Raw genomic sequence first — 8,968 nt, forward strand, 5'->3', positions numbered from 1 at the left:
AGGAGAGAGCAGATAGGTGGAAAGAATACATTGAAAGCCTCTATGAGGGTGAAGATTTGTCTGATGTGATATAAGAAGAAACAGGAGTCGATTTAGAAGAGATAGGGGATCCAGTATTAGAATCGGAATTTAAAAGAGCTTTGGAGGACTTACAGTCAAATAAGGCAGAAGGGATGGATAACATTCCATCAGAATTTCTAAAATAATTGGGGGAAGTGGCAACAAAACGACTATTCACGTTGGTGTGTAGAATATATGAGTCTGGCGATATAACATCTGACTTTCGGAAAAGCATTATCCACACAATTCCGAAGACGGCAAGAGCTGACAAGTGCGACAATTATCGACAATCAGCTTAACAGATCATGCATGGAAAAGAAAATTGAGAATGCGCTAGGTGACGATCAGTAAAGGGACGAGAGAGGCAATTCTGACGTTACGGCTAATAATGGAAGCAAGGCTAAAGAAAAATCAAGACACTTTCATAGGATTTGTCGACCTGGAAAAAGCGTTCGACAATATAAAATGGTGCAAGCTGTTCGAGATTCTGAAAAAAGTAGGGGTAAGCTATAGGGAGAGACGGGTCACATACAATATGTACAACAACCAAGAGGGAATAATAAGAGTGGACGATCAAGAACGAAGTGCTCGTATTAAGAAGAGTGTAAGACAAGGCTGTAGCCTTTCGCCCCTGCTCTTCAATCTATACATCGAGGAAGCAATGATGGAAATAAAAGAAAGGTTCAGGAGTGGAATAAAAATTCAGGGTGAAAGGATATCAATGATACGATTCGCTGATGACATTGCTATCCTGAGTGAAAGTGAAGAAGAAATAAATGATCTGCTGAACGGAATGAACAGTCTAATGAGTACACAGTATGGTTTGAGAGTAAATCAGAGAAAGACGACGGTAATGAGAAGTAGTAAAAATGAGAACATCGAGAAACTTAACATCAGGATTGATGGTCACGAAGTCGATGAAGTTAAGGAATTCTGCTACCTAGGCAGTAAAATTACCAATGACGGACGGAGCAAGGAGGACATCAAAAGCAGACTCGCTATGGCAAAAAAGGCATTTCTGGCCAAGAGAAGTCTACTAATATCAAATACCGGCCTTAATTTGAGGAAGAAATTTTTGAGGATGGTCTGGAGTACAGCATTGTATGGTAGTGAAACATGGACTGTGGGAAAACCGGAACAGAAGAGAATCGAAGCATTTGAGATGTGGTGCTATAGACAAATGTTGAAAATTAGGTGGACTGATAAGGTAAGGACTGAGGAGGTTCTACGCAGAATCGGAGAGGAAAGGAATATGTGGAAAACACTGATAAGGAGAAGGGACAGGATGATAGGACATCTGCTAAGACATGAGGGAATGACTTCCATGGTACTAGAGGGAGCTGTAGAGGGCAAAAACTGTAGAGGAAGACAGAGATTGGAATACGTCAAGCAAATAATTGAGGACGTAGGCTGCAAGTGCTACTCTGAGATGAAGAGGTTAGCACAGGGTTAGCACAGGACATAACTATACTAAACTTAACTGTGTTCAGATTTGCTGCTAATATTCTGAGTCATCATGGTGCTATTGGACTTCTTTAACATCATTATTTCTGTCTTAATTGTCGTTCCAGCTGTAACTGAATTCCTTCTAGGGCTGCATTCCAAATGATATCGTACATACTACCTTTGGTAAAAACGCTTAACGAAGCAATTTTAATCTATAGTTCTGTCGCATCCCCTTTATTTATATTTCCACGTATTACCACATTTGCCCTTGATTTTCGTGGTAATTCAATAAAATATTATTTCCAAATCAGGAACGGTGATTGTCTGCTCTTAGGACACGACGCAAGACCTGTTGAGACCTTGTTTGGGGCAGTGCACCTTTGATATTCGCCGCAATATGTACCGGCAGTGTACAGTTCCTCTCTATCCCTGTGCAGCGAGGCATCCGTCATCCGGGCGAGCAGCCGGCATTTCCCGGTAATGAGCCTTTGTGTCCGCTATGGTTGCCTCTGGCGGGCGTCCTCGCGAACTAGGGGCCTGTAACTCACCACCGTGAATTCGGCAGCTGCGGCTACAACACTAACAGAGGGTGAAATCGTGTTCGCCTTCAAAGCTTCCAGCTGGAGCAAATTCACTCGTATTTTAGTGACAGCCACTACGGAACATTTCAGATATACATTCTCCACTCTAGCCAAGAACTGAAGGTTATGAAACCGCACTTACTATTCATATACTACACTACTGGCAATTAAAATCTCTACACCATGAAGAAATGCAGATGATAAACGGGTATTCATTGGAGAAATATATTATACTAGAACTGACATGTGATTACATTTTTACGCAATTTGGGTGCATAGATACTGAAAAATCAGTACTCACAACAACCACCTCTGGCCGTAATAACGGCCTTGATACGCGTGGGCATTGAGTCAAACAGAGCTTGGATGGCGTGTACAGGTACAGCTGCCCATGCAGCTTCAACACGATACCACAGTTCGTTAGGAGTATTGACTGGCGTATTGCGACGAGCCAGTTGCTCGGCCACCATTGACCAGACGTTTTCAATTGGTGAGACATTTGGAGAATGGGCTGGCCAGGGCAGCAGTCGAACACTTTCCGTATACAGAAAGGACCGTACAGGTCCTGCAAGATGCAGTAGTGCATTATCGTGCTGAAATGTAGGGTTTCGCAGGTATCGAATGAAGGGTAGAGCCACGGGTCGTAACACATTTGAAATGTAACGTCCACTGTTCAAAGTGCCGCCAATGCGAACGAGAGGTGACCGACACGTGTAACCAATGGCACCCCATACCGTCACGCCGGGTGATACGCCAGTATGGCGATGACGAATACACACTTCCAATGTCCGTTCACCGCGACATCGCCAAACACGGATGCGACCATCATGATGCTGTAAACAGAAAAAATTACGTTTTGCCATTCGTGCACCCAGGTTCGTCGTTGAGTACACCATCGCAGGCGCTCCTGTCTGTGATGCAGCGTCAAGGGTAACCGCAGCCAGGGTCTCCGAGCTGATAGTCCATGCTGCTGCAAACGTCGTCGAACTGTTGGTGCAGATGGTTGTTGTCTTGCAAATGTCCCCATCTGTTGACTCAGGGATCGTGACGTGGCTGCGCGATCCGTGACAGCCATGCGGATAAGATGCCTGTCATCTTGACTGCTAGTGATACGAGGCCGTTGGGATACAGCACTGCGTTCCGTATTACCCTCCTGAACCCACCGATTCCATATTCTGCTAACAGTCATTGGATCTCGACCAACGCGAGCAGCAACGTCGATATACGATAAACCGCAATTGCAATAGGTTACAATCCGACCTTTATCAAAGTCGGAAACGTGATGGTACGCATTTCTCCTCGTTACACGAGGCATCACAACCACGTTTCACGAGGCAATGGCCGGTCAACTGCTGTTTGTGTATGAGAAATCGGTTGGAAACTTTCATCATGTCAGCACGTTGTGGATGTCGCCACCGGCGCCAACCTTGTGTGAACGGTTTCCATTTTATCACTCTAAACAGTTATCAATGTCTTTTATGCTAATTTATTGCCACTGTGGACCTCTTGGTCACATTTCTTTTAACAAAAAATTGCAAATGTTGTTTTTGTTTGCCACGCTTTCATTTCAGAGTTTACATTGACACTTATACATACTAGCACTTCAACGATAAACAATTTAGAAAATTCCGACTCTCAGCTGCAAATCGAATATAATTTGAGCTTCGTAATCTGCCATTGCTACATTACCATTTTGAGATCTATGTCTGCCAGTTGATAACGAAGCTGTCGAACCTATTCGAAGTAAAGTGTTATAACAGCATTTTGGTTGTACACTTAAATTAGCTTTGATCAAAGCTGTGGAACAGCTTTAAGAAGAATTTTTATGAAGCCTAAAAGGTTTTGAATGGGCAAAAACTGGTCCTTAGCATTTAGAAGGTAGACTTAATATTGTTATGTCATATTTTTAACGTATAGTTATCGCGAAGGTGTTATCGTCATGTCAGTTCTAACTCAACGAGTAATAGTGCACTAACCGTAAACCCCCCCAGGGGCTCAGCATTCATTTGCTGAGTACGGGCTTGGCGACCCCGGGGTCCTGAGCTGGGGACTGGTCAGCGCCGCCAGTCTCCTGACACCGTAAACCCCGGACATGCTTCAGCGACCACCGCATGGCGCAGCGGTGGAATGTTGTATGCTGCGGGGAATGGTAATCTTGGCTTGACCGCCTGGATTGCGAGGAAGGTAAACCTCTATAAAAACCCCTCAATCTTACGGTGTGCTGCGCGCCTATAAGATGCATGGCTGTTGGGGTGGAACAGTCGCAAGCGGGCAACCTCTGGGGCACCTGCCGCACCCCAGTTGTATAAGGCTTACTCAGGCACGCGGGGCTCTGTCTGAGCGGACCTTTAGTTCCCTAGCTGCTCGTGGGACCACAATGGACCCTTCGACCTCTACGTTTCCCCCTACCAGTGGATTGGGTGTGCCACTGGTAGGAAAACACACCCAATCGAAAAAGCGACTTCGTGCTGCGAGTCCTCCAGCGCCTGGTGTTACTAGAGATTTATCAGACTGTCGTAACAGAGCACATGCTGATATCCAGAATGTGTTTTTGATTGTCAAACGGAAGGAAGGTAGCTTTGAGAGAGTTTCTCCCTTTTACATCCACAAGGGTCTTGAGAGAATTGCAGGAACACTGAAATCTGTGAAGCGTCTGCGCAATGGGACTCTGTTAGTTGAAACTTCTAGTTCCTGTCAAGTCACTTCTCTTAGGAAAGCAACCTGTCTCGGAGAGTACGCTATCGAGACCGAGCTCCACTCCACTTTGAACTATAGTAAGGGTGTTGTGACATGTAGGGACTTGGTGGATATCCCCTAGGACGAGTTTAAATCTGAGTGGGCTGACGAAGGTATTGTCGACGTGCAGCATATTATGAAACGAGTCGATGGGGACCTGGTCAAATCCGACTAGTTTATTCTCACGTTCAATCGCCCGAGGCTCCCAGAGCATGTTAAAGCGGGTTTCTTACGTTTGCCAGTACGGCCATATTTCCCCAATCCAATGCGCTGTTTTAAATGTCAGCGCTTTGGGCATACTACGTTGGGGTGCAATGGGATAGCCACTTGTGGTAAATGTGGTCAGCCTGCCCATGAAGGAGCCGATTGTTCATCGCCTGTGAAGTGCGTGAATTGCTCTGGGAGTCACCCTGTCTGGAGCCGGGTCTGCCCCATCTATCTCGAGGAACGGAAGATACAGGAGATTAAAACATCTAAGCGCATCCCCTATGGTGAGGCCAAGAAGCTCTTTAAGGCCATGCAGCCTCCTGTGTTTACAACATCTTTCGCTTCCACTCTGCAGAAACCAGTACAGTTGGCCACTGTTGCTACACAAACGGAGGTTGCTAGTGTCAGCACTAATACCTGCATTTGCCAGTGCACTTGTGCTGCTGCGGTTGTTTTGCAACCTGCAGCTCTCCCCACAACGTCGGACAAGGCCGTGGTTGCTGACATTGGGGTACTTCCTGCACCTCCCCATACGGCACCTTCTGCCCAGGCGAGTAAAGCTCCAACTGTTGACAAGGTTCTGCATTCTAAGCCCACCAAGACGAAGACGCCGAAGGTGAAGGTTTTGCCACCTGAGGAGACTAGTCAGGGTCAGTCCGATGACGATGCCATCGTACTATCTGACATCTCCCTTGGGTCGCCATCGGAGCTGATGAACATTGATGTCGACCGGGGGCGATCTTCTCGCCCCAGGAATAAATCTCCGGCCAGTACGGGCTCTCCTCCAAAGCACAGGGGCAGGGTGAAAATTCAGCCACCCTGATCACTGGCTCCCATATTACAGTTGAACCTGAATGGGTTCAGGAAGCATGTTGCCGAATTACAACTCCTTGTACGAGAGCGCCCCTTGTGCTTATGTCTCCAAGAGACACATTTCCGGGCCACTGATGCTCCTTCTTTACGGGGCTATACCGTGTATCGAAAAGATGATCTGTTGGGGGAAAGGGCAAAGGGTGGTGTTGCGGTTTTTGTCCATGACATGCACCACTCATCTGAGCTCCCTCTCGTTACGGACTTGCAAGCAGTTGCAGTTGACCTTCTTGTGGGGCAGAGGCTCACAATCTGTTCCGTTTACTTACCGCCTCAGGACGCAATAGACTCTGAGGCTCTCACAGACCTTATTACCCAACTCCCCCGCCCATTTCTCCTTCTGGGGGACTTCAATGCTCATAATGTCTTATGGGGCTCTACGACTACTTGCCCCAGGGGTCGCATTCTGGAAAGCCTCATGGCATCCGAAGAACTGTGCATCCTCAACTCTGGTGCTCCCACTCATTTCTGTACTGCTTCTGGGTCGTCGTCAGCTATTGACCTTTCCTTTTGCTCTCCAGCACTCGCGGATTCTGCTCTGTGGGAGGTTGCCGCTGACCTCCATTCTAGTGACCACTTCCCCCTTTGGATTCGCCTCTTGGATGAGACTGTGGCATTACCAGTGCCGCCCAGGTGGCACCTCTGCAGAGCTGACTGGACACTTTTCAGCGATTTAGCTGTTTTGGAACACCGTGCCAGCGTCCACGAATGGGTCGACCATGTTACAGCCGTGATCTCCCATGCTGCTGAATTGTCGATCCCACGGTCCTCAAGTCATCCCAAGAGGCGCCTTGTCCCTTGGTGGACCACTGAGTGCCGCTCAGTCATCCGAGCCCGCCGTGCAGCTCTGCGCCGCTTCAAGTGGCATCCCTCAGCTGACAATCTTGCGGCCTTTCGGGTGGCAAGGGCCAAGGCGCGGCGAGTGATTAAAGAGAGCAAACGACGGTCATGGCAATCGTTCCTGAACTCCATCTCCCGCTCCACTAGTTCTACAAAAGTGTGGGAAGCCATCAGGAGGATTTCCGGGAAACGCAGCCAACTACCTGTCACGGCATTGCTGCATCAGGGTAGTCTACTCACGGTGCCGAGAGACATTGCCCAGACACTGGCCATGTATTTTGCCGAATCTACTGCCACTATTAACTGTGATCCAGATTTCTGCCGCTACCGCACTGCCATCGAGAGGGATCACTTGGACTTCCGGTCTCCAAATTCTGAACCCTACAACTGCCCCTTCACAATGTGGGAACTGGATTCGGCGCTGTCTGTGGCTCACGATACTGCGCCAGGTGATGATCAAATCCTGTACAGCATGCTGTGGCACTTGTTGCTGCCATCCAAGGAAGTACTCCTGAATTGTTTTAATATGATATGGTCATCTGGCACGTTCCCTGACTCGTGGAGGGAGGCGATTTTGGTTCCCCTCCTCAAACCGGGAAAGGACCGAATGCATCCCAGTAGTTATCGCAGTATTGCTTTGACGAGCTGTGTCGGGAAGACATTGGAACGCATGTTCAACCGTCGCCTGGTTTGGCTGCTCGAGACCAGGCAGCCCCTTAGCCACTCTCAGTGTGGCTTTTGGAGATGTCGTTCAACTATAGACAACTTGACCCTGCTTGAGGCGGCCATCCAGCAGGCCTTCTTACGTAACCAGCATTGTCTAGGTGTATTCTTTGACATTAATAAGGCGTATGACACTACTTGGCGCCGCCTTATCCTCAATCAACTCCATCAGTGGGGCTTTCGTGGCCATCTCCCCATCTTCATTCGGTCCTTTCTTTCCCGCCGCCTCTTTCGATATCGGGTTGGTAATGTGCTATCTGATTTGTACGTGCAGGAGAATGGTGTTCCTCAGGGAAGCGTTTTAAGTGTCACCCTCTTTGCCGTCGCCATTAACAGTATCACGTCCACTATCCGGAGTCCTGCTCAGTGCTCCTTGTTTGTGGACGATTTTGCTGTTTTCTGTTCTTCCTCCAGTCTTGTCACTGCTAGTCGGCAGCTGCAGCTTACGATAAAGCGATTAGAGGCATGGAGTGCGAAGACGGGTTTTACCTTTTCTGCAGCCAAATGTGTGTGTGTTCATTTTAATCGTTCTCGACGTGCTTTTACCTCCCCTGAATTGCGTCTGAGGGGCACCATTCTTCCTTTTAGAGACACTGTGAGGTTCCTGGGCCTCACTTTTGATTCCAAGTTGTCGTGGTTGCCGCACCTTAAAGACCTCAAGGTGCGGGCCCTGAAGGCGCTGAATATTTTGAAGTGTTTGAGCCATCGGTCCTGGGGAGCAGATCGGGCACGTCTGCTGCAGTTTTATAGGGCTTTCGTCCGGTCGCGTCTTGACTATGGATGCACTGTGTATGGGTCAGCGAGGCCTTCGTATCTGAAGATTCTTGACGCAGTACACCATGAGGGTATCAGGCTGGCTACTGGTGCCTTCCGTACCAATCCCATCCCCAGCCTGTGTGCTGAGGCTGGGGAACCGCCGCTCGCCATCCGGCGGAAACTCCTCATGGTGCGACGAGTGTGTCAATTCCTTGCCTGTCCTACCTCCCCTGCATACCCTACTGTTGCCCGACCGCCTATGGAACGTCTCTTTTCCAGTCGTCCAAGGGCAACGAGACCATTTGGGATTCGTGCCAAGCATTTGCTTGAGTCCCTTGGTGTGGAGCGTGTGGCACCCCAACTCCAGGGTTTTACCCACCTGCCTCCCTGGTTGCTCCAGAGGCCCAGCGTCCTTTTAGACTTGTCAGAGTACCGGAGGAGCTGCACTCCTGCGTTTGTTTTTACCTCCTTATTTTACGATATTTTAAACCAGCATGCTGATCATGTACCAGTATTTACGGATGGCTCTAAACAGGGGGACTCTGTAGGTTGTGCTGTTGTTTTCCCTGATCGAGTCGTCAAGTTACGGCTTCCTGCAGCGTTTACCATCTTTGATGCCGAATTGTTTGCGATCTTGCGGGCATTGGAGCAGATGAAATGTGTTCCCAGTCTTAAGTTTCTCATCTGTTCTGACTCCCTGAGTGCCCTTCAGACCATGCAACACTTGTACCCAGCGGATACGGTCGTCC

This window comes from Schistocerca serialis, chromosome 1, assembly GCF_023864345.2.
Source record: "Schistocerca serialis cubense isolate TAMUIC-IGC-003099 chromosome 1, iqSchSeri2.2, whole genome shotgun sequence".
NCBI classification, from domain to species: Eukaryota; Metazoa; Arthropoda; class Insecta; order Orthoptera; family Acrididae; genus Schistocerca; species Schistocerca serialis.